Source organism: Lampetra fluviatilis, chromosome 49, assembly GCF_964198595.1.
Source record: "Lampetra fluviatilis chromosome 49, kcLamFluv1.1, whole genome shotgun sequence".
Lineage (NCBI taxonomy): Eukaryota > Metazoa > Chordata > Hyperoartia > Petromyzontiformes > Petromyzontidae > Lampetra > Lampetra fluviatilis.
Window position 1 is genome coordinate 9,240,143 of NC_136323.1, and position 24,706 is coordinate 9,264,848.

The 24,706-nt window shown below is 54.8% G+C and overlaps 1 protein-coding gene across 1 annotated transcript in view; it reads left to right on the top strand.

The window, feature by feature from the left end:
* The window catches only part of LOC144948524 (LIM domain transcription factor LMO4.1-like), a 47,052-nt gene that overhangs the window by 10,674 nt on the left and 11,672 nt on the right, over positions 1 to 24,706 (top strand). The window lies entirely within an intron of this gene.

A 24,706-nucleotide genomic window follows, 5' to 3' on the forward strand; every position in this document is an offset into this window, starting at 1 on the left:
CTCTCCTCTTGCCCCACCCGGCCATCGCCTGATTCGCTTGCACCGGCCCCGTCCTGGTTGATGTTGTAATGTACGTGTGTTGAACATACGTGTGTGTGTGTGTGTGTATTTATATAATTAATGTTCAGGGCCGCACTCTTTCAATAAAATTTGCGCACGGACGTCGCTCTACCTCCTGCAGAGTTCCTGCAGTTTGACCACTGCTAGTTTCCCAGAAACGCGTTTTACGAGCCCCCCACTCCGCAGAGGCCAAGCCAACACCGCCGGTTACCTGCTTTCGACAAGTCTGCTCAGCTCCAGGTCGTCCCATACAAAATCATCCCATCTGTTCTCCGGCTCGTGCTGTGCCCATTTGGCCCCTTGTGTTTGGCCGGAAAAAAAGAACTTAATTGGGCACGCGACGGCGCTGGGCACGCGGGCTACACGATGCAGCCAACGCAACCTACTCCCCAATGACTTCACTTTGTCCGGATATTTCAATTGCTCGTGATCCCTTTGCAAAATCTGACTACGTCCAGAATCGGTTGGTAAGCAAGCGAGCCTGAAGACGGTCATATGCACAGATACGTATACGAGGAAACGTACAGAGAGAGGGTAACAAAGACCCCCCAGATAGCCTTTTAACAAACTGTTGGGGCAATTGCTGTTTTCAAGCACCTATGAAGGATGGCACGGCCGCCTTTGTCTCTCGATTACTGATGTTTACACACTGCACCAAGTACTCGTTTAAGTCTGCGTCTACCTAGGGGAGGCCCTGGACCAGTTAAAATATTATCTGTTATTGGTCAAAAGCGGGAATCAAACTTGGGTCGCCGGGTTCATAGCTCCGTGCGGCACTATCCACTATACTACCTCTCCCCACAGACAGAGAGAGACGCACACAGACACATACACAGAGAGAGAGAGAGACGCACACAGACACATACACAGAGAGAGAGACGCACACAGACACATACACAGGCAAACACAAAGTAGACGTGCAGGGAAATACAGAAATTTAGACGTAAGCAAACATGGCGACATGCACACGCAGAGAGGGACGCCAGTGGCTCTGCCTTCGCTTGCCCCCTCCACGCCCCCCCCCGCTGATCCTCCTCCCATCACGTTCACTCTCACACCTAACTCTTGCCCTGGTGGCGAGATGTTAACTTCCTCACCTGGTATACAGGAGGCCGTGGGTTCGATCCCGACTGATGCCTGCAGCTGTATATTTGGAGTTTGCGTCTCTCTTCCCATGGTGGTCGTGTGGATTTTTCTCTGGGTCTTCTGGTCTTTCCCTCCACATTTCAGAATCGACATCACACGTTTTGAGTATTTGCCTGCTATTAATGTCCACATGATAAGCCACTTCGTTGAGCTATCATTTGTGGCCAGGTCGCTTCTGAAAAAGAGCTATATCACTCAGTGGGCCTTACCTGGTAAAATAAAAACATAGTTTGGTTTAGTTTTAGCATCACTTATTGTTATCAATTGACAAGCGTGGAGACGCAAGCGCGGACGCAAAAACTCTGCACACGGGCAGTCGTCCGGGGACACGGCATGACCCCTCGCCCACCCTCGTGCTTGGTCTTCACTCGGCCCATCATCCCTACAGGGTCGATAAAACGGGTACCGGTTTGTGGGAACGTCAATAGCGTTTGTACTATGCGTAGACTCGTCCCCGCCTTAGGAACGTGGAATTTCCACCACTGTTTCTGTTGGGTTGTCAACAGGAGATGAGTGCCAACCACAATGGTCGTTGGAACAGGAAATCACCCAGATGCACCGAGGGGCACGGCCACACGGAGTCTTTATTTATCCGGGAGGAATCCGATGAGCTATGAAGCTCTTTCCCAGATGGCCTGTTGGGGCGGGTGATGCTCGTGATGTCACCCGCTGCACTCGGCCACGAGCCGCAGTTCAACGAAACCGCGTGGGAGCAAGCGTGCGTGCCCCCACGTGGATTTTACTGCGCATGGCCCCTCCTCAGCCGCAGGTGACGCATCGTGTAAATTAAAAATCTAGATTTCAAATGCATAGCTCTCGGTGACTTCCTAATGTCGGAAGGAAGAGCGTTCTAGACGGCCGCAGAAGCACATCTGAAAGCGCGCGATGCGGTGACCATCTTTGTTCGATGTCTTAGCCAGAAGCCGCTGCTGCGAGCAAGACCCGAGTTCGCGCGATTGTTTATGCCCCTTGACGAGATCAGCAAGCTGTCGTGGTTCATTTGTTGCAAGCACTTTGTGTGTAATGAGGGCGACATGATAATGTATATTCGTTCAGCAACAGGAAGTCCATGCAGCTCGATGAGCACGGAACGGATACGGTTGGATCTTACAGTACCCGTTATGACGTGTGCCAGAGAATGTTGTACTAGCTGCGCCTAGTACACGCGGCGTTAATGTTTAACCTTAAATTGTCAAGTTTGAAAAGTAATTGCTAATAGATTCCCCAATGTTGTGTTTCCGTTGGGCAGTTGCCATCTCTGTATTTGGAGTTGCTCACAGGTTCAGTCCCCACGTGACAGATGAACACGTGGGTCCGATAGCTTGGGATGTACATATGTACGTATGTTTGCGATGGGAAATGTCGAGATTCAAGTCAAGTTTATTTGTCTACGCCGGTGAGAACTCAAGAGATTCGGATTACTTTAATTTTCCAGAGTGGCCTGGATCACCAAAAGTGACAAATGCAAGACAAATAAAATAAATGATCAGCAGTGAAGCAATTATAAACCTGCGGAAAAACAATTGCGTGACCATGAGAAATCAAAACGAATGCACAATCATAAATCAATGTTTGATAATAAATGGCCCTTCAGCGCGCGTCAGCTCGGGCAGATTGTTATTGTGTGACGACTTTTGGTGAAATCGCAAATTAAGATACGCCGAAAGGTTCAACGGCAATAGGCCGACTCTCATGCTGAAATGTAAACGGACGATTCGCCACCGCGTGTCGGCTGTCTGCTGGGCGCCATGTTAGACGCAGAGGAGTTTTAATGTGGTGGGGGGTTAGGGGATGTACCTGGAATAAAGGCGAAGTGATCTTTGTGACCTTTGACCTTGGTGATTTTTGTGACCTTTGACCTTGGTGATCTTGCACACCACACACCATCTCCCTGTCAATGGTTCGTTACGAGCTAGGCAGGGGTGTAAACTATGCCTCACCCGCTCGCTCACCTCACCGGCACTTGTCACAGCGCTGTGCCTCACCGGTACTTGGGCTCATATTCGCCCGTGGGGCCACAGCGGAAATCTGTGGTGGCAGACCGTTCGCCGTACCAATTAATTTACATGGCCAATAACAACAGCGAGTTGCTTGATAATCCGATCGTCTTCTTCTCTCTGATGCAGATCAACAACTACAATTTTACATTCAGTCGGGTCGGGCCCAGATAACCGTGTGAGGAGCAGCGGAGTGTGCCGCCGCTCATGACGTTCGTGAGATACTCGCACTTGGGCCGCGCGAGTGCCTCAATGCTCATTTGGAGGCCCTGGGACAAGGATCCTATCCGGCGCATTGTGTGGCCCTGAACAGGGCTCGTTGTCGTTGTTGTTGTTGCTCTAGAGAGCGGGAGATGATCGATCGATGTTCGGTTGCCGCTTGTTGACGGCAGTCGTCGTGATTCCTAACTGGACAGAGTGCGCCGCGCTTTACAAGGGTTGTGAGCGGGAACAATGAGGGTATCTAAAAGTGGTACGGCGAATAGGGATGGGAGTAAGGGGAGGGAGGCTAGCGGGTACGGGAATTACGGGGTGCCTAGGGATGGAGGGAAGGATGGGCCCAGGGAGGAGACGTGGGGTCTTGAGGGAGGAGCGGAAACTCGACCGGGAGAGAGGGGTGCTCCTCGCTTCGTGTGGAAGGGAAGTTTGTTCCAGCGCAAGGGGGCAAGTAGGGAAACGGTGATTCTGCACAAGGAGAGGGGGGAGTGGTTAGAAGTAGGAGGGATTGAGAGCGGAGTGGGCGGGAGGGGATATAAAACGAGAAAGACAAACTAAACACAAAAAGCAGTTCTAAAGAAATGAGTTCGCCACTCTAGATGATTTAGAAGTGCATAGCTCCAGTGGCTTCCTAATATCGGAAGGAAGTGCATTCCAGACGGCCGCAGAAGCGCATCTGAAAGCGTGCGACGCAGCGACCGTGGCATAAGTCACTGTTCTTGGGCCATTAGGACCACTCGGGTTCTGCCACCTCAGGTGGTACCGACAAGTTAGAGACCTGCTCTGGGCTCCGTGGCTGTACCGCGACGATGCTCACGCAGAGGGCGGAGGCAGTGGACGTGGCGCTGCTTACGGTACGAACCGTGAGCGGGCGACCACCACGTCCACGTTCCCCCGCCGGTTACAGAACCCGGCGGTCTAGCAGGAGCGGCGAACCACAACGCTGAGCACACAGAGGGGACGAGGCAGTGGACGCGGCGCTGCCAGAACCCGGCAGCCTAGCGGGCGATTGTCCACAAGCCCCAATTGCCGCCAGGCACACAGCTGGTCAACGGGCATGAACGGACAATCGTCTATTTTGGAAAAATCAAAACGCATTGCAGTTTCGTCCAACCATTTGACCGATGGCACCGTGGGCAGAGCTGCTCCGATGCAAAGGTTTGTATGTGTGTGTTCGCACCATACGTAGCCCACTGTCGCTAAAGGTTACGAGTTCACCTCCTGGCCAGGGTTTGCGACTCTGCTTTATTGTCTCAAAGTTGATTCAAACAAAATAAATGAGAGTCGTCTTGAGGGAGGGGGGGGCGGAGAGAAGTAGACGGCGGTCGGCCTAGACACAGGGCCCTGCCATGGGAACGTGGAATGGGTGGCCCTGCAGCTGAGATGAACACGCCCCCCCCCACTCCAATTGATCGAGCGAGCAGGGAAGATGTCCTCCGCCCCCCCGCAGTTTAACAGCTCTCTGAATGACGCCGCGTGCGTAGGCGTGCGCGTGTGTGCGTGTGCGTGCGTGCGCGCGTGTGTGTGCGCGTGTTTGCGTGTGTGCGTGTGTGTGCGTGCGTGCGCGCGTGTGTGTGTGCGTGTTTGCGTGTGTGCGTGTGTGTGTGCGAGTGCGCGTGTGTGTGCACGTGTGTGTGTGTGTGACGCCGCACGTGACGCCGCGTACCGCGCTCTTTAATTATAATCGGGAGGATCGACGGAGGGGGTTTACTTTCCCCACCCTCTGTTGCATCATTTGTAATGCCGTGTTTTTCGAGAATTTGTTGTTTTCTTAACATGACGTGGGTGATACCTCCCCCCCTCTCTCTCCTGTGGCCGGAGGTCTGTGTCCCACGCAGTAAGAGGCTGAAGTGGTGTAGCGTGGTGTTGTGCAGTGATGCAGTGAAGTCGTGTAGGGTGGTGCGGCTTGTGGTGTAGTGCGGTGTATGGTAGTGGTGTAGTGGTGCAGCGTGCCGTCGTGCCATGTGGAGTGGTGCAGGGTATGGTAGTGGTGCAGTGTGGTGTAGAGGTGTAGTGTGGTGTAGAGGTGCAGTGTGGTGTAGAGGTGCAGTGTGGTGTAGAGGTGCAGGGTATGGTAGTGGTGCAGTGTGGTGTAGAGGTGCAGTGTGGTGTAGAGGTTCAGGGTATGGTAGTGGTGCAGTGTGGTGTAGTGGTGCAGGGTATGGTAGTGGTGCAGTGTGGTGTAGTGGTGCAGTGTGGTGTAGAGGTGTAGGGTATGGTAGTGGTGCAGGGTATGGTAGTGGTGCAGTGTGGTGTAGAGGTGCAGGGTATGGTAGTGGTGCAGTGTGGTGTAGAGGTGCAGTGTGGTGTAGAGGTGCAGTGTGGTGTAGAGGTGCAGTGTGGTGTAGAGGTGCAGTGTGGTGTAGAGGTGCAGTGTGGTGTAGAGGTGCAGTGTGGTGTAGAGGTGCAGTGTGGTGTAGAGGTGCAGGGTATGGTAGTGGTGCAGGGTATGGAAGTGGTGCAGTGTGGTGTAGAGGTGCAGTGTGGTGTAGAGGTGCAGTGTGGTGTAGAGGTGCAGTGTGGTGTAGAGGTGCAGTGTGGTGTAGAGGTGCAGTGTGGTGTAGAGGTGCAGTGTGGTGTAGAGGTGCAGTGTGGTGTAGAGGTGCAGGGTGGTGTAGAGGTGCAGGGTATGGTAGTGGTGCAGTGTGGTGTAGAGGTGCAGGGTATGGTAGTGGTGCAGTGTGGAGTAGAGGTGCAGTGTGGTGTAGAGGTGCAGTGTGGTGTAGAGGTGCGGTGTGGTGTAGAGGTGTGGAGTAGTGGAAGGGCCTCCACTAGATGGAGCTCTAGAGCGCCCTTCTGGATGGTAATTGGCCTCGTCGCTGTGCTGGCCACACGTCTTGGAGGAGGTGGGAGGAGGTGGGAGGACGTCTTGGAGGAGGTGGGCCGAGGCGGTGGGGATTTTTTTTTTTTACAAAAACTAAATCTTGTGGCATTGTTTTCGCGTGCTGTACTGCCGGGAGATGGCACCGGTGACTCTGAATGGCAAAGTTGCGGTGCGGCGCTCCCCTTTGTCCCGCGTGATTGCCTCCCGGTCACGGTAAATGTTTGGTTGTCCCTGAAAGGCCCCTCTGTACGTGTGTATGTTGAGCTTCTCTCGTAGCGAACTGTGGGTGATACTGATGTAGAATAAGAAAAAAAGTCTAATATTTTTACACCACATCCTCCGTCCACATCGTACGTTGACGTGCCAGGGGCATCGATGGTATCGGCTGGCACACCGGATTTATCGGAGTGGGCAGGGGGAGGGGAGAAGGGATTTTCTTTGGGGGGGGGGGTGTGGGGGGTATAACATTATTTTCTCAGTCCAATGTACTCCTTGTGGCTGGTGAGCCTTCAAATTGACCATGATTTAGTTATCTGATCTTCATCAGCAGGTTATATATATGTGTGCGTGTGATAAGAGGTGTAATTCTTTAGTAGCGTAGTGGTTAGCGCGCAGTGCAATGAACCCGGCAACCCGAGTTCGATTCCCCCTCACGGCTAACACCAATGACGATTATTTGAACTGGTCCTTAAATGAGTACCTGGTGTGGTGTGTAAACATCGCCACTAGGGAGACAAAGGCGGTCGGGCGTGGTGCTAGCCAGTCACCCCCTCGTGTGCCGTTCCGGCCTTCATAGGTGCTCGCTAACAGCACTTGCCCCAACAGTCTGTAAAGGCTATACGGGGGATCTGTGTCTTTGTAATTCTTCAACTTTCGTTTTTTTAAATAGAATACTGATTGAAGAATCGTTCCGTCATTGGGGCGTTTTCATTTCCGTGTAAATATTTTGTAGTTCGTTGCCAGGCGAGTGGATCCAACCTCATTGTTAAACTCGTCAGAAAAATGTTGCTTCAAGTCTGATTCCTGACCAAGACTCCCAGGCCTTGAGGGAGGCACTGGGACCGGCTGAGCTAAGGGAGCCTCACTTGCCCAACGAGTCGGTGGATACCTGGTTTCCGCTGTTCCTGAGCTCTTCCTCTGGTGCTGCTGGTGGTGGTGGACGAGGGGGGTAGTGGTGTTCGTGACCACACGACGCTGTTTCGGTGCGCACGGAGATTTTTTTACATGGCCCGGCGACCTGTGTTGGCACGTTTGCATTAAAATAGTAAAACTGAATGGGCAGTAATATTTAATTTTTTTAAATACCCCCTCCCCCCGCCTTCCTCCCCGCACCCCCACCCTCCATCTTGGCACAGTCCGGCCGCAGACGGCCGTCAGCCTCCACCTCCGGCCCTCTCAACCCCCCTCTGGCCGCTCGAGAGTGAGTGGCGTGGCATGAAAAGGGTTGGGAAGCCCGGCCCTAGGGATGCGCCCCGGTCCGAGGTAGGCCCAGAGTTCACCGAGCCATCCTGCGCAGGACACTGTCCAAAATCGGCCATGAATCGTCACCGGTAACATTTGACGTGGGTGGAATTCCTGGTACCGGTTGCTAAGCTCCGGCTTCTGCATTTCGAGATATATACGACGGCTACCACACGCAGGCGTGTCGTGGTGATGCAGCCGTTAGCCAGCCCCAGCCTCGAGTTCATTTAAATTTGTTCGGCTCCCGAGCTGTGTTTGTGCTCACTTTGCACAGAGGAGCCCAAAAGAACAAACGAGGATTCGCTCGCGGCATTGCCGTGCTGCTGCGTTCCGGTTGCTGTGCATGCCCCGCAGGCTTGGCGCCGGCTTTCCTTCGGCCGAGCTTAGGAACGAGGCTCGTCGGTCTCCGATCACCGGTGGTGTCGGTGTGGAAGTGAGAAAGTGGCGGTCGCAGATGACTGTGGCTGCATGGGCTCTTGTGATGCGCGTAATGTCGCTGGTTGCGAGAGACTGATTGTGGCAATAATTAAATGTCTGTTTGGCTGGTGAGACACGGAGATAAATAGGGCTGAGTGTAATTGTTTACAATGGTAAACAACAACAAACGTGTAATAAAGGACTCTCTCTCAGATGTCGATCTCCGTTGTCCTTTATTGGGTTCGTAGAATCTCGTTACCACGGCGTCCTCGCTCAGGGCTGCGTCCCTCCCGACGATCTCTCCACAGCCACTCGGCTGCTCCGATATGCAGTCTCCCTGCTGCTCCGATATGCAGTCTCCCTGCTGCTCCGTTCGGCAGTCTCCTTGCTGCTCCATCTTGCAGCCACACCGCTGCTCCGCTCTCTAGCTTCACTGCTGCCCCGTATACAGCTAGCCTCCCACAGCCGCTAGCTCTCTGCGTCTGACATCGATGGCTGACGGTGTCGACGTCTCCCACCGCGTGGCGACCGCGCCACTCTCTCCGTCCTGCCCAGCGTGGCCTCCTCCTGTTTTACTCCGTCTCCACTCCCCTTTCCCCTTCCGGTTCTCCCCCTAAATCCTCTCTCCCACGTGACCCTAACTCCACCCACTCCCCACATGACCCAGACTCCGCCCCCCCTCAATCCTTGCTCGCATTACACGACCCCCCCCCCTAATGAAAACCCAGCTGTCCCCGGCTGCAATAAATATAATAAAATAATGCGAGAAACATTGTAACCATCTGGCATCACTGGACAACGGAGAATATAACAACGATAACAAGAACAACAAGAACAAGAACAATCAACGAAAGGAAAGGGATTTGGAACGCGTGCGGGTCGCCGGCCCATTACGAACGGGCGGCGGTCCCCCCACAGACCGAGAACGCGACGGGGTTTTAAGATCGACGGGAGTAGAACCGCCCGCCGCTGTTGGAGGCCCATCAATGCCAAGGTCCCGTTCCCCAGAGAGACCCAAGTCCGGGGTCTCTGGCAACTGTGTCTGTGGTGGGGTTGGAGGGGCAGCGGGGTCAAGTGGCCCCGTCGCCGTGGTAGGCCCACCCAGAGCAGGATTCGCCACATCCGCCTGCGTCACGGCTGGTTTGTCTGTAGAAGGCACGACAGGCGCGCTTGCAGAGTCAACAGGCAAGGGCAGAGGTGCGTCGGGTGCAACAGACACCGGCAAGGCAACATCAGGGGATGACGCATCCGTCCGCGGGGCCACGTAGGGCTTCAACCTAGACGTATGAACGTACCAGCGCCACGATCCGAACCGAACCCGTGCAGATTGCGGGTTTTGTCTCGCGGCCGTACATTAGAAAAAATGGAGAATACCTTGTGGACGCATGAGGCGTCATCCGATACGCGGAGAGTACCCCAGGTATATGCAAGTCCCAATCAGCTTGTTTCTCGTCAACCGTGTGACATAGCATGGCTGACAGCGTCTGATTAAGCCGTTCCACCATGCCATCCGTCTGCGGGTGGTAAGGAGACGTACGAACCTTCTTGGTTCCCAGAGCAGCGCACACTTCCATCAACAATTTGGAAGAAAAATTTCACCCCTGATCCGTGAGTAGCCTCTCCGGCGCCCCTTTGTCCAGCACATATCCAAATAGGAAGGCGTCCGTGATAGATGCCACCGACTGGTCGGGTAAGGGCCAAGCCATCGGCCAACGGGAAAGATATTCCACCCCGACCAGCAAATATTTATTACCCCTAGCGGATGGCGGGAAAGGTCCCAAAATATCCAGCGCCACCAACTCGTTGATTCGAGACACCTGTATAGACTGCACCGGCGGCACGTAAGGGTTTTTAGGCGGCTTCCGCCGGGCACACTCGGGACACGCCCGAATGTGTCCGACGACATCCGTCGTCATGCCGTGCCAGAAGTAGTCTCGCTGCAATGTTAACAAAGTCTTCTGCACCCCGAGATGTAATAAAGTGTCGCCGTGCAGAGTCCGAATCAATTCGTACCGTAACGACGACGGTACTACCAGACGCCAGCGGTCATGCAATCCCTCCCTCCACATGAGCAAACCATCCCGGAGAGCGGCCCCCGGCATCCCACCGGACAGCAAACTCCCCGCTCCCTTCGCAGCCTGACTCCGTAAACCCCCCAACGAGTCGTCAAGCAATTGTTCGCGAATCCATACCGAGCGCTGCAGGTTCAGAACCCCATCGGCCGGTCCTGGGCACACCGGAGCCCCAGGCACCTCGACAGCTGACACGACAGGCCGAGGGGGTAGCTGAACCGGCGTACACCTATTCGTACCCGACGCGCAAGCGCAAGGGGACCCCTGCGGTAATCTGGAGAGTGCGTCCGCATTCGCATGACGCGACCCCTTCCGATATTGTATGTCGAAGGAAAATTCCTGCAGGGTCTCCAACCATCGTGCCAGTTGGCCAGATGGTTGGTCAACCCTCAGGGCATATTGCAGAGCCGCATGGTCCGTGCGCACAATAAACCACCGGCCGTAAAGATACTGCCGATATTGGCGGAGAAAATAGACAATAGCCAATAGTTTGCGGCGAGTAACGCAGTAGCGGGTTTTTGCCGGGGACAGTACACGGCTACCGCCGCCCTTGGACTGTGACAGAACGGCCCCGATCCCAATGTCACTAGCGTCCGTATCCAGAATAAAAGGTCGATCAAAATCCGGATAGTCCAATGTCGGCGCCGTCGCCAACCGATCGCGTAGGCCCTCAAACGCCGCTTCCTCCGGCGGACCCCAACTGAACCTCCGACCCTTACCCGTAAGGAGGTGCAAGGGCCTAGCGATCATAGCAAAGTTCGGAACGAACCTGCGATAGTATGAGGCAAACCCCAGGAAGCGACGTACGTCCCCAACCGAGGCCGGGGTTGGCCAGTTGCGGACGCACGCCGTCTTCTCCGGGTCCGTGGCCACCCCGTCCGCACTGACTATGTGTCCCAAATAACGCACGGATCGTTGCAGTAGGTGACACTTTTTCGGTTTGAATTTTAAATTGGCGGAGCGCATCCTAGCAAAAACCGTCTCCAATCTCTGCAAATGTTCATCAAATGTGCGGCTAAAGACAATGACATAGTCTAAATAAATCAAACATGTCTCCCACTGCAGACCCGTTCACACCAGCTCCATCAACCGCTGAAAAGTGGCGGGGGGCCGCATTCAAGCCCATCGGAAGGCAATTAAACTGAAACAGTCCCTGCGGCGTACGGAAAGCCGTCTTTTCCCTCGAGGACTCGTCGAGGGGAAGCTGCCAGAATCCCGAAGAGAGATCCAGCATTGAAAAAAAACTTCGCCCCAGACAAGGCATCGAGGGAATCATCCATATGCGGCAGGGGGTACGCGTCTGCGACGGACACCTTGTTAAATTTTCGAAAATCGACGCAAAATCGCAGTTTCCCATCCTTCTTCTTTACAAGGACTACCGGCGCGCCCCATGGACTGTTAGACGGGGATATTATGTCCGCGGCCAGCATGTCCTCCACTGCACCGTGAACCTGATCCCGCTCCGTCGGGCTCAACCGATGAGAGTTCAACCGAATCGGAGCGGCATCCCCCGTATCAATGTGGTGGGAAAGCAGGGAGGTGCGTCCCAAGTCAAAATCATCCGAGCTGAACACGTCGGGCCCAGTTGTCATGGGCCGTGAACGTGGTCGTAGCATGAGCCAAAACCGTTCCGGCCGGGACACTGACATTCTCCGCACTCCCATTTAGCACCTGTAAGAACGGGGGTTGGCCCGGCCGGACAATCGTTTGTGCCCCAACCAGCGCCGAGCCGCCCGTTATAGCCGTGGACGACGATAACAGAACCCCCGCCGCTCCCTCAACGCCAGGTACTGGCTTCCGATATCTCAACGGGATAAGCATCTGCGAACCAGGTGGAATGTCAACAGATACTTCGGACAGCGCCTGCACCTGGCAAACAGGGGCAGGCTGGCCCCATGGCGACGGTAGGAACAAAATTTTCCGCCCCCCTGGTAATTCAATGCAATTTTGATCAACCCTTATTTGAATGGGCATTTTTGCCAGGAAATCAGTCCCCAACAAACAGGGTACCGCGAGGGACCTAGAGATCAAAACGGTCCCTGAAGCCGACACCCCCCCAATTGATATGTTGGCGTCCACCTGGCCCACAATGCCCATACTTCCCCCGTTCGCCGCTATGCATGAATCATAAACCGCTCGCACTCTCCCTGGCGGAATGCCCAAAAGATGGAAAATGACATCCGAAATAATGGTAGCGGACGCACCGGAGTCCACCAAAATACGCACCTCGACCCCCTGAATAGAACCCGGTACAGTGGACGACCCCGTAGCGGCCGCAACTACCCTCCGTGCCAATCGGCGCCATTGCGTCAGCGAGCGACACGGGTCAATCGGAGGCACCTCGTTGATAACGACACACAGACCGCACGGCGATGGTGATGCATGAGGTGACAGGCCTTGCCGGGTGTCTGATGCGCACTGACTTGCCTGTCCTGGCCGGTCTTTTCGCGCGACGTCCGTGGTCGAGGCCTCTTGCTGGGGCGGCCCCGGGATGTGAGCCCAACAGTCTCTGGCGAAGTGGCCCTTACGGCCGCAGCGGAAACAATCCACGTCGTTCCGGCGCGTGGCACCCCCTCTGTCCCGACGCTCCCACGCCTCGGCCCCGTTCCCCCCCGAGCAGGCCACTGGGCGGAGGCGGCCGTCAACTTCTGCGGAACCTTGTCGTCAGAAACGTAGACCGCCTTCTTAGGATCCCACCCCGTAGCACCGCCTTCAACGATGGGGCCCCCCGTCCAAGCTGACACCTGCTTCCAGCGTCGGAGATTAAATTGAGCGTCCAGCACAGGACGTCAATTTATCATGGCTGCACACCGGCATGGGGATCCCCAGGTCTCTAGACAATTCCAGCATCTTGCCCAACACAAGGGGCTCCAACAAATCCGGCTCCGCCTCGGGGTATGCTGCCATCGCCAGTTCCAGAACTGCGCCTCTGAAAGCCACCGCGATTCATCAGGCGCCCGTTGGCGCTGAACAAATCTACGATGGGCATCGTCCGGAGGCTCGTACGCATCCGCCATTTCCTCGAAGACACCCTGCAGCGTCTTCTTCTTGTCGGCCTTGATGGAGCGGAAGAACTGGACGGACTCGTCGTCGAGAAGTGTTGGTAAGACTTCCAGGGCCTCCGCGTCCGTCCATTTGGCGGAGCGTACGGCCGCTTGTTGGCTACGTACGGTGCGAAGGAAGTTCAACATTTCGTACATTGCAACCATCAGCATCATCATAACCACAACTATCACAACCATCATAACCAAAACCACCATCATCACAACCACCACCATTATAACCATCACGTACGATTTGCACAGTTGGCTTCGTACGGTGCGAAAGAAGTTTAACATTCGTGAGGTACACGTGGACAATTAAGGGTGTTTACAGAAAACTCCGTGACTCTTAGCATACAAAAACAGGCAATTAGAGAATCGACATTGTGGACTTGGGTCTTCCTCAAGGGACACATCTTGTACGAAATGTCAAGCTGCCTATTCACAATAAGTACAGTCTGTAACTAGTTTACATACCAAAGACAGAGATCACCCGTATAGGCTTAACAGACTGTTGGGGCAAGTGCTGTTAGCGAGCAGCACCTATGAAGGCCGGAACGGTACTCCCGGGGGTGGGTGGCCAGCACCACGTCCGACCGCCTTTGTCTCCCCAGTGGCGATGTTTACACACTGCACCAGGCACTCATTTGAGGCCGAGTCGACCTAGGGGAGGACCAGGACCGTTTCAGATAATCGTGACTGGTGTTGGCCGAGAGCGGGAATCTGACTCGGGTCGCCGGGTTTGCAGCGCAGCAGCAGCGTACTGACCGCTGCTGCGCTGCCGCTCCCCACTCGCTAACGTCGCGAGCACAGCGGCGTGGGCGGCTCATTTGAACGGTGCGAGGGCAGCGACTCGACTTTTACAGCGTGGGGGAAGACTGGAGGAGGAGTGGGGATAGCGATACATTGCTGTGGTGGTGATGGTTAAGGCAAGACTGGACTTTATATTGCGATCCCAGTAAATGTGGAATTCCCATGTGGAATAAGCAGATATGTTCTGCGGCTTTATTGGAGGTACCACGTATAAGAGGGGGTTTGAATGTCGGCGTGTCGGATGAGAGGTGTTTCACTGCACAGTATTGCGATCGTCGAACCGAGGCGCAAGCCATTCAAGGCTTCTGCATGTAAATGGTATCATTGTCGTCGGCTGTCCCCCGGGGTTCGAGGATGACGTCCGTCAGGTTTTGTTAGTGGCTCTCGAGGTGTACTGAGGAGCCCAATTTCTGGATCCCGCAGATCTTTGGGCATCGAGGGTGCCACGCGGCCCCAGGCGGTGGTGGGAATCCGCAGTGCCCGGGGTCGACTTCCGTTTTCCTTTTTTTCAACGGTTTATTAAACTTCACTTGCGTTTGTCGTGGTCAAATCTTGTAATCAAAAGTTAGTCTACTTCCTGTTGTCCAATCAATTCAAAATTTTGCACACGTACTTTGATCCGGTGACAATTAATTGCCTCCTTTCAACCAATTACAATGTTTGTATGGACGGCTGATTAATTATATATTTGTGTGGAGGTCAAAAACGCAGCGGTCCCTAAACTGTGGAATCGGCTCGCACAAAAAGCAGGCGACGCGTGTCTCAGGAGCCATTGACGTCATTCTCGACCGTGAGTTAGACGAAGTTGTTAATAAAACCGTTGTTTAAAAAAAATATTTTTAAAGGAGTTTATTGTTGTTGTGGCGGCGATCCGCTCCGTCGTCGTCGAGACGCTGCGGCCTCCAAGTGGGCCCCGCGGCGGCCTGCTGCATGCAGCGGCGCCACCCCCAAGGCGGTGGGCAGCCTGCTGCTCCTTCCAGTCCTGAATGTTGACGTTTCAACACTTCAGGGGAGGACCCGAGGGTATCCGTGAGCTGCGCTTCCTTTGTCCAACCGCCTCGTGCTCTGCCCATTGGAGAGCTGGGAGAAAAGGATCCGTATAGAGATATAAAAGCCAGGACACGTGGAGCGTACGGTGACAAGCATTTGTACGCGGAATCTGTCGGTTGCCCAGCGTCACGTGATCGCCACATGGCCCGCAGCGGACGCTGGCACGGCACGCCCGCTGACTCGAGCAGAACTTTACACGATCCTGACGCGCGGTCACAACGCGTGCCCCGCACTTTCATGAAATCGGAGGCGATTTTTTTTCCAGAGTATTTACAAATAAATTACCGCCAGACATATCAGGTTACACATTCAAAGCCGCCTCCCACCCCCCACCCCCAAATAAAACAAAGTAATACCCAACTAATTTGCGATGGTGGTGTTGTGTCCCAAGAGTACGAAAGGTGTGAAACGGGGCATTGTCAGGGATGGTGGTGGGGGGATCTATGAACACGTCAGAATACCACGTGCTCCGTCTGCTCCACTCACAGCGGGCGGTGACGAGTTCCCCGTGTGACGTCAAGGCGCAAGGCCACCGTGAGCCACGTGCCGTCATTGCCCCACAGTTCGCGAAAGGTCCCCAGCAAAGATTTGACTCGCTCGGGGGAGCCCCACGTGCGTCCGAGCGTGACTGTGGGGGGGGGGGGGGGGGGCGCGCGAGCCTCTGTGCGTCCCCGTCTCGCAACGCGCCAAGGCGGCGGCAGGCAACCTGGGCCGCCCCCCCCCGACTCGTTACCCCCCACCTGACCCCAGTCTCCTGTCCGATCCCTCCCCCGCGTTCTCGCTTGCCCAGAAGTCGCAATCGGGTACCTGATACCCGATACCCGTACCCGGGCGGGTACGGGTACCCGTTTGCGACCCTGGTGCGGCCGGGTACGGGTAGGCCGTGAGTCACTGGTGAGTAACCGTTTGTCACTCATTTCCCAACGTCTTGTCTCCTCACAATTCAAGTTCCTAGAATCAACCCACCCGCTTGCAACATGGCTTCATCCCAGAGGTCGCAATCCGGTACCCGTACCCTACCCGATACCCGGCCGGGTACGGGTAGCCGGGTATCGGGTAGGGTACGGGTACAGGTACCCGATTGCGACCCTGGTTGGGTACGGGTACAGGTACCCGATTGCGACCCTGGTGCGGCCGGGTACGGCTAAGGAATCAAAACCCGTTTGCGACCTCTGCGCTTGCCCCTCCCCACGTCACTCCCTCCGTCCCCTGTCCCCTCCACTCTCCCTGCCGCGTTTCCACGAAGCGACCGCCCCCCTCTCTCTATCCTCACGTCCATGTCACCCCCCCTCTCTCTCTCTCCTCACGTCCATGTCACCCCCCCCCCTCTCTCTATCCTCACGTCCATGTCACCCCCCCTCTCTCTCTATCCTCACGTCCATGTCACCCCCCCCCCCCTCTCTCTCCTCACGTCCATGTCACCCCCCCCCCCTCTCTCTATCCTCACGTCCATGTCACCCCCCCCTCTCTCTATCCTCACGTCCATGTCACCCCCCCCTCTCTCTATCCTCACGTCCATGTCACCCCCCCCTCTCTCTATCCTCACGTCCATGTCACCCCCCCCTCTCTCTATCCTCACGTCCATGTCACCCCCCCCCCCTCTCTCTCCTCACGTCCATGTCACCCCCCCCTCTCTCTCCTCACGTCCATGTCACCCCCCCTCTCTCCCTCCTCACGTCCATGTCACGCCCCCCCCTCTCTCTATCCTCACGGCTGCCCAGACGCTGTCCCCCGCCTCATTGCATTGCAGGCTGGAGGCTGCAGCCTGTAGGTTGTAGCCTGCAGGCTGCAGGGTGGTGCAGTTTGCGGGGTGGTGCAGTCTGCGGGGTGGTGCAGGGTGGTGCAGTCTGCGGGGTGGTGCAGTCTGCAGGGTGGTGCAGCGTGCGGGGTGGTGCAGCCTGCGGGGTGTTGCAGCCTGCGGGGTGGTGCAGCCTGCGGGGTGGTGCAGCCTGCGGGGTGGTGCAGCCTGCGGGGTGGTGCAGGGTGGTGCAGTCTGCAGGGTGGTGCAGTCTGCGGGGTGGTGCAGGGTGGTGCAGTCTGCGGGGTGGGGCAGGGTGGTGCAGTCTGCGGGGTGGTGCAGTCTGCGGGGTGGTGCAGTCTGCGGGGTGGTGCAGCCTGCGGGGTGGTGCAGCCTGCGGGGTGTTGCAGCCTGCGGGGTGGTGCAGCCTGCGGGGTGGTGCAGTCTGCGGGGTGGTGCAGCCTGCGGGGTGGTGCAGCCTGCGGGGTGGTGCAGTCTGCGGGGTGGTGCAGTCTGCGGGGTGGTGCAGTCTGCGGGGTGGTGCAGGGTGGTGCAGGGTGGTGCAGTCTGCGGGGTGGTGCAGGGTGGTGCAGTCTGCGGGGTGGTGCAGTCTGCGGGGTGGTGCAGTCTGCAGGGTGGTGTAGTCTGCAGGGTGGTGTAGTCTGCAGGGTGATGCAAGGTGGTGTAGTCTGCAGGGTGGTGTAGTCTGCAGTCTGCATGCTGCTGGTTGTGTCGGGCTTCGCAGGCAGCTCTGCACTCGTTCGCGTCGCCTCGGAGAGTTGAGCTGGCGGGGGGGGGCGAGGGAGTGGGGGGGGGGGGCTCTGAGTAAATCCGCGTGTTTCAATTTGGACTCCAAAGAGCCGCTGTGGGGCGGGAGTTTGTACGTGCAAGGTAATTTGCCACGGCATAAACAGCGCGGGGCCCGTGAGCAGATAACCGGATTTGGCGGTGGGGCTTTTCTAATTAAGGGCTTAAATTAATAGCCTGGGCCGTTATCAGATGAGAGCGACATTCTTCAGAATTGCTTCATAACCTTTGAATGACAGCGCCGCAAATAGCCTCTCCGCTAACTGCTAAGCCCGGAACGTGCGAACAAATAACAAAAAAAAATTAATTAACAAAATTGGCCGCGCCCGCTCTCTCGCGCGCGTTATTGGACGTCGGAATCAAAGGGAAATGAATTAAACGTCGCCAAGGCAACTCTAACTCGCGGAAAGGAAATCAAATTTCAACTTTGGGGAGGGAGCTTTACATTTCCAGACGTTTTAAATTACTAATGGGGGGGAGGGGGGTAAGGGGGGGGAGCCCTCGACCAACTCGACGGAGCGTGAAAACGCCGAAAGTACCCGAGCTTATATAATGCAGATTACTAATTTAAATTAATTACATCGCATCACATTACCCACTCCATTCATCTTCACTTGTCAAAGCAGAATTAATCCATAACAAGATGAATTTCGGCGCCCCCGTGGATACGCTGCACCACCACCGCCACCACCACCGCCGGCTCCGAGAGAAGCGGATCGCTCGCCGCCCGCTCGCTCCAGGGGCGCGATGGAGAATTGGAGTGAGCGGCTCGCCCGGCGCTCGGCGAGCGCGCGTCCGTCCGCCCATCGCCGCGAGCGCGGCCGGGCGGGCCACGGCCGTTCTCGTGGCTCCTCCGGCCACGTTTTGAATGACGACAAGGACGACACAAAAACGATACGATGATTATTATTACTCACATCGATCGATTCGACTGAACTCGAGGTGCGCGCGAAATTCCGCCGCCGCCAAAAAGAAATCGATTTCATTAAAGGAGAACGGCGTTCGTTTAAAATCCCTCGTCCTAATTGGAAGTGAGAAGCCAGCAACCGGGACGTCGAACTGCGTGCGAGCGAGCGAGCGACAATTATGTGCCCGCGGCCCAGCCACGGCCCCGCGACGCTCGCCGCGTTCGGTCACCGCGGCGCTTTCAGACGCGCTTCTGCGGCCGTCTGGAACGCTCTGACTTCCGATATTGGGAAGCCAACGGAGCTACGCACTTTTAAATCCTCCGGATTTACAAACTTTAGAACTGCTTTTTGTCTTTAGTTTGTCCTGCGAACGGAAATGGCAACGTTTTTATGAGGGCCGATCGTGTTTCGACGACCGGTCGAGAACGTCGTCTGACGCGGAATGAAAGTCCGTTGTGTCACCGTGATGCAAACTCCCAGAGGGGGGGGTGGGGGGGTGTGGCGACCGCTGACGCCGCACTCTGTTGCTCGCACTTCGCCACGCAGCTGCAGCTCGAATCGTCGTGTAACCGCGTCCCCACTTGTGCATCAGATGTCCGCACCTCCGAGTCGTGCGGTTGGCTTCGTACGACGCGAAAGAAGCTCGGGGCAGTGGAGTAAGGGTGCTGAGGATCCCGAGGGTGGCTCCGCGTGTAGCGACGGCGGTTGTCACACGAGATCCATGTGGCCCCCGGCCCCCCATGGGACGTCTTGGTGCCATCGGCAGGAGGTTTTGGCAATGAGGTTCTGGTTTTCGATGACTGCGTGGCTCGCTGCCCGCCCCCATCAGTGCCGACTCCTTTCCTCCGGAGCGACGTTCAGGATTCCAGAAGAGGCCTCTGCTGTTTCCCAGAACTTGGGCGGTCAGGGGCCGTGAGTCTCAGCCGTCACGAAGCCTCCCCCTCGCAGCGGAAGTGGGGCGCTGCTTTCCTGCCCGACACACACTTGCGCACGTGTGTGTACACCTGTACACACACACACACACTTGCGCACGTGTGTGTACACCTGTACACACACACACACGTGCGTACGTACACGTGCGTACGTACACGTGTGTGTGTGTGTGGTGCACAACGGGAGCGGTAGCGCAGTAGTTCGCACGCTGCGCTACCAACCTGGCGACCCGGGTTCAATTCCCGCTCGCGGCCAACATTGGTGACGAATATCTGAACTGGTCCTGGGCTTTCACTGAGGTCGACTTTGCTTCAGATGATTACCTGGCGCGGTGTGTAAACATCGCCACTCGCGGGAGTGCGGTCGTGTCGCTTCGGTTCTCTGCGGTGAGTACGTTACAATATCTTTAAAAACAACGGCACTACGCCTCCTCTAATATCTGAAGATCATAATTGGAGCCAGACCAAGACACCTCGAGGATTCCTCGGGTTCCTGATTTTGTTGTAAGGTTCTGACCCTCCCCTACTGGACATCTGTGAAAAATAGTTTTATAGCTTATCGGATTCCTCCAGTGTCAATAAATATAGGAAGGCGGCATTGAGGCTCATGCGCTTTGTTAAGGAGCCATAACTACGGTGTCCGGGGAAGTCTTCGTGTTGACTGCTAATTCACAGGAGGCGTCCATTCAGAGTCGACATTATCTGCTGCTGCTGCGTTGGCAGTGAGCACAAGCACACATTTCAATAGAACTGTGGCCGTAGAAATAAAAAGTACGTAAAATAAGGTGATATTTTGTGGCAAGGGGCCTTCTTTGTAGCTCATAAACAGAGAAGCTAGAGAGTCTGTTATGCTCCAATCACAAAGTCGTGTATTGAGGCAAAACACGAGAGCGTTGCTGCTCTCTTAACTGCTCAAATCTGTCGGGAACACGTGAACACGTCACGTCGTGGTAAGGCGAGACGCGTGTTTTTTTCTGGCCTGCGATGATCTGGGATGCTTGGGCGCTGCAGCCGATTTGCAGTTTGGCGGGGAGATCCTCATCGTCGGCCACTCGTCGCTTTAATCGTAACGAAGATAATGCCCTTTGGGCAGCGACTGAAACCGATTTTAGGCTAAGTGGAACGTCGCGGTTTGTGATTTACCCCCCCCCCCTCCGCGAACCAACGAGGGATCCTCTCTCTGTCGCTGCGTCTCCTTGCGCGCGCGTCGGCTCGATTTATCGAGCAGAGCGCGCCTGTAATCGCTTTATCCTAATGGCGTTTTTGCGTATTAGCGCCGGCGTCTGGGAATATGGCTGTCGCTTATCAGCTCGCGCGTCACGTCGCGAAACGCAATCCGGGGAAGATAGCGACGAGAGCGCGCGCTCGCCGATGTGGAGGTGGCGGTGGCGGCGGCGGCGGCGGCAGCGGTGACTTTTCCCCACCGCCTCTCATTTGACTTCCACGCGGAGGTGGAGGGGGGAGGAGTTGTGCTGGACCAGTGTGGGAGATTCGCGTACGCACGACGTGGCACTTGAGCGGTGAACTTTCACGCGAGAGCTCGACTCGTCGCAGGCAGAACACCAGGTGAGCGCTCGTGCCGAGTGTCCCGAGTAGGGGGCTGTGTCTCGCGAGATCCGCAGTCGTGGATTCGCGTCGATTCTTGCGCTTGCAGCGCGCGCGTTGGAGCTGTGTATGGAATGATAGGGTGCCGCGGTGGCGAGATGTTATCTCCCTCGCCTGGTATGCAGGAGGTCGTGGGTTCGATCCTAATCCCTGAGACCTGTATATTTGGAGTTTGCATATCTCTCTCCACGTGGATTTTTCTCCGGGTCCTCCGGGTTGTTCCCTCCGCATTTAGAACCAACGTGCAGTTAGCTGCTTCGTCGAGCGATAATTTGTGACAGCCAGGCCACATCTGAAAAGCAGCTACATAGCTTAGTGAGCCTTAGCACGTAAAATCAAACAAAGTTTTGTTTAAATAGTGAAAGCACTGCTCCCCCTCTAAGCAGCAGAGAGATCCCCACGCGAGCCGTGAAGCCACGAGGGGAGGACGTAGCGAGATTTGCGACGGGATCTTCGCCGGGATCGGACGCACGGGGTGGGAGGGGGGGGCTCCCTTGTCCACCCGTGGCCTCAGTGATGCGACTCCATACATCCCCCGCGAGTGCCACCTGCGCGATCGGTCAGATCGGCCACCTCGTGGATTTCGCTCGATCGGCGGCGTCTATCGAGCGTCGCGAGCGCAGGTGCAGGTGGTGACGTGGGGGCGCTCCCCCGGGGCATTGCCTCTCGCGTCTGCTTTGTTATTAACCCCACGGGGGGGTGGGAGGGGGGGGGGAACTCCTCTCACACGCTTTCGAAGTTGGGGGGGGCGCCTGGTTTTTCAGTAAATGAATGAAAAAAACCCTACGGCTACGTTGACGATTGGAGAGTGGTGGGGGGGGGGGCGAGTGGGGTTTTACCGCTCATTTCATAAAAGTTGGATCTGTTCTCAGAGGTGGCGTCTGCTGCCACGTAGTCAAGGCCTTTTGGGGCACTTGCTTCTTATAACTCAAGTGGGCTTTACCTGGTAAAATGAAATATCGTTTTTTCTTTTACAAAGTCTTGAAGGTCAAGTGTCGACTTTCTAATGTCTGTGGAGGCAGCGGTGAGGTCTGAGGGCTTGTGCGGCATTGACTGCGAGGACCTCTTCACAACCAGCTAAACACAACAACGACGACGAGCGGATCTAAAGAGATGAGTTTTACATTTACAGTGAGGGAAAAAAGTATTTGATCCCCTGCTGATTTGTACGTTTGCCCACAGACAAAGGAATGATCAGTCTATAATTTTAATGGTAGGTTTATTTGCACAGTGAGAGACAGAGTAACAACAACAAAATCCAGAAAAACGCATGTCAAAAATGTTATAAATTGATTCGCATTTAAATGAGGGAAATAAGTATTTGACCCCCTCTCAATCAGAAAGATTTCTGGCTCCCAGGTGTCTTTTATACAGGTAACGAGCTGAGATTAGGAGCACACTCTTAAAGGGAGTGCTCATAATCTCAGCTTGTTACCTGAATAAAAGACACCTGTTCACAGAAGCAATCAATCAATCAGATTCCAAACTCTCCACCATGGCCAAGACCAAAGAGCTCTCCAAGGATGTCAGGGACAAGGTTGTAGACCTACACAAGGCTGGAATGGGCTACAAGACCATCGCCAAGCAGCTTGGTGAGAAGGTGACAACAGTTGGTGCGATTATTCGCAAATGGAAGAAACACAAAATAACTGTCAATCTCCCTCGGCCTGGGGCTCCATGCAAGATCTCACCTCGTGGAGTTGCAATGATCATGAGAACGATGAGGAATCAGCCCAGAACTACACGGGAGGATCTTGTCAATGATCTCAAGGCAGCTGGGACCATAGTCACCAAGAAAACAGTTGGTAACACACTACGCCGTGAAGGACTGAAATCCTGCAGTGCACACAAGGTCCCCCTGCTCAAGAAAGCACATATACATGCCCGCCTGAAGTTTGCCAATTAACATCTGAATGATTCAGAGGACAACTGGGTGAAAGTGTTGTGGTCAGATCAGACCAAAATGGAGCTTTTTGGCATCAATTCAACTCGCTGTGTTTGGAGGAGGAGGAATGCTGCCTATGACCCCAAGAACACCATCCCCACCGTCAAACATGGAGGTGGAAACATTATGCTTTAGGGGTGTTTTTCTGCTAAGGGGACAGGACAACTTCACCACATCAAAGGGACGATGGACGGGGCCATGTACCGTCAAATCGTGGGTGAGAACCTCCTTCCCTCAGCCAGAGCAATGAAAATGGGTCATGGATGGGTATTCCAGCATGACAATGACCCAAAACACACGGCCAAGGCAACAAAGGAGTGGCTCAAGAAGAAGCACATTAAGGTCCTGGAGTGGCCTAGCCAGTCTCCAGACCTTAATCCCATAGAAAATCTGTGGAGGGAGCTGAAGGTTCGAGTTGCCAAACGTCAGCCTCGAAATCTTAATGACTTGGAGAAGATATGCAAAGAGGAGTGAGACAAAATCCCTCCTGAGATATGTGCAAACCTGGTGGCCAACTACAAGAAACGTCTGACCTCTGTGATTGCCAACAAGGGTTTTGCCACCAAGTACTAAGTCATGTTTTGCAGAGGGGTCAAATACTTATTTCTCTCATTAAAATGCAAATCAATTTATAACATTTTTGACATGCGTTTTTCTGGATTTTGTTGTTGTTATTCTCTCTCATTGTTCAAATAAACCTACCAATAAAATTATAGACTGATGATTTCTTTGTCAGTGGGCAAACGTACAAAATCAGCAGGGGATCAAATACATTTTTCCCTCACTGTAGATGATTGAAAAGTGCGTAGCCCCGGTGGCCTCCTAATATCGGAAGGAGGAAGAGCGTTCCAGACGGCCGCAGAAGCGCATTTGATATCTCGCGTGAATATAAATGTGTCGTTAACCCACCCACTACTCGACACCGCCAACTAATAAGGGTTGTCACGTAAACAAAACGTTCACATTTTTTACTACTTAAGCACACCGTTGCGTGCTGAAGAGTAAACCCACAACATTTACAATTGTAGCTTCTCTTTTATATACTTAGAGTTTGTTGTTGGACATTCGTGAAAAAGAACTTCATTGCTCGTCGGTTTCTTGCAGCACAAATGAATATTATGATTCTTGACAATTGAATGTCCTTTAACTTGCAGCGGTTCGGAAGCCTGGGTGTTGCCCGAGTGCCGCCCTCTTCTGAAACACTCAGGAATCCTTACACTGCCGCTTTGACACATATCACGTGCGGGCTTTCGCGACCGATAATACGATTTGTTACGGGTTCACTTCGTGTGCGATCGTCGCGTAGGTATAATGCCAATGTTTTGAACTATAACCCTTCACCACCCGACAGGGCCCATCAAACCAAGTCGTCACGTCGTGGGCAAATGTGGCGATTGTTTTATTTTGCATGCAAAAGCGACGGAGAAATGTTTAAAATCGAGGAAAAAGTCAATGCCAGAAGCAGTTGGCGATGTCGCCGCGAGGCGACACGGGCAGCCTTGCCATGCAGGTGAATCGGTTTAACAATGCGAGTGGACGGCCTGGTTGATGATTGGTTGTGATCGGCAGGTTAGATTAGTTTGATATGGTTAACCTGTCTGGCGGTTGGTGAAAATGGGGCCTATCCTAAATTGTATTGAGGTTTGTTGTGTCGGTAATGAAGCTTGAGTGTCA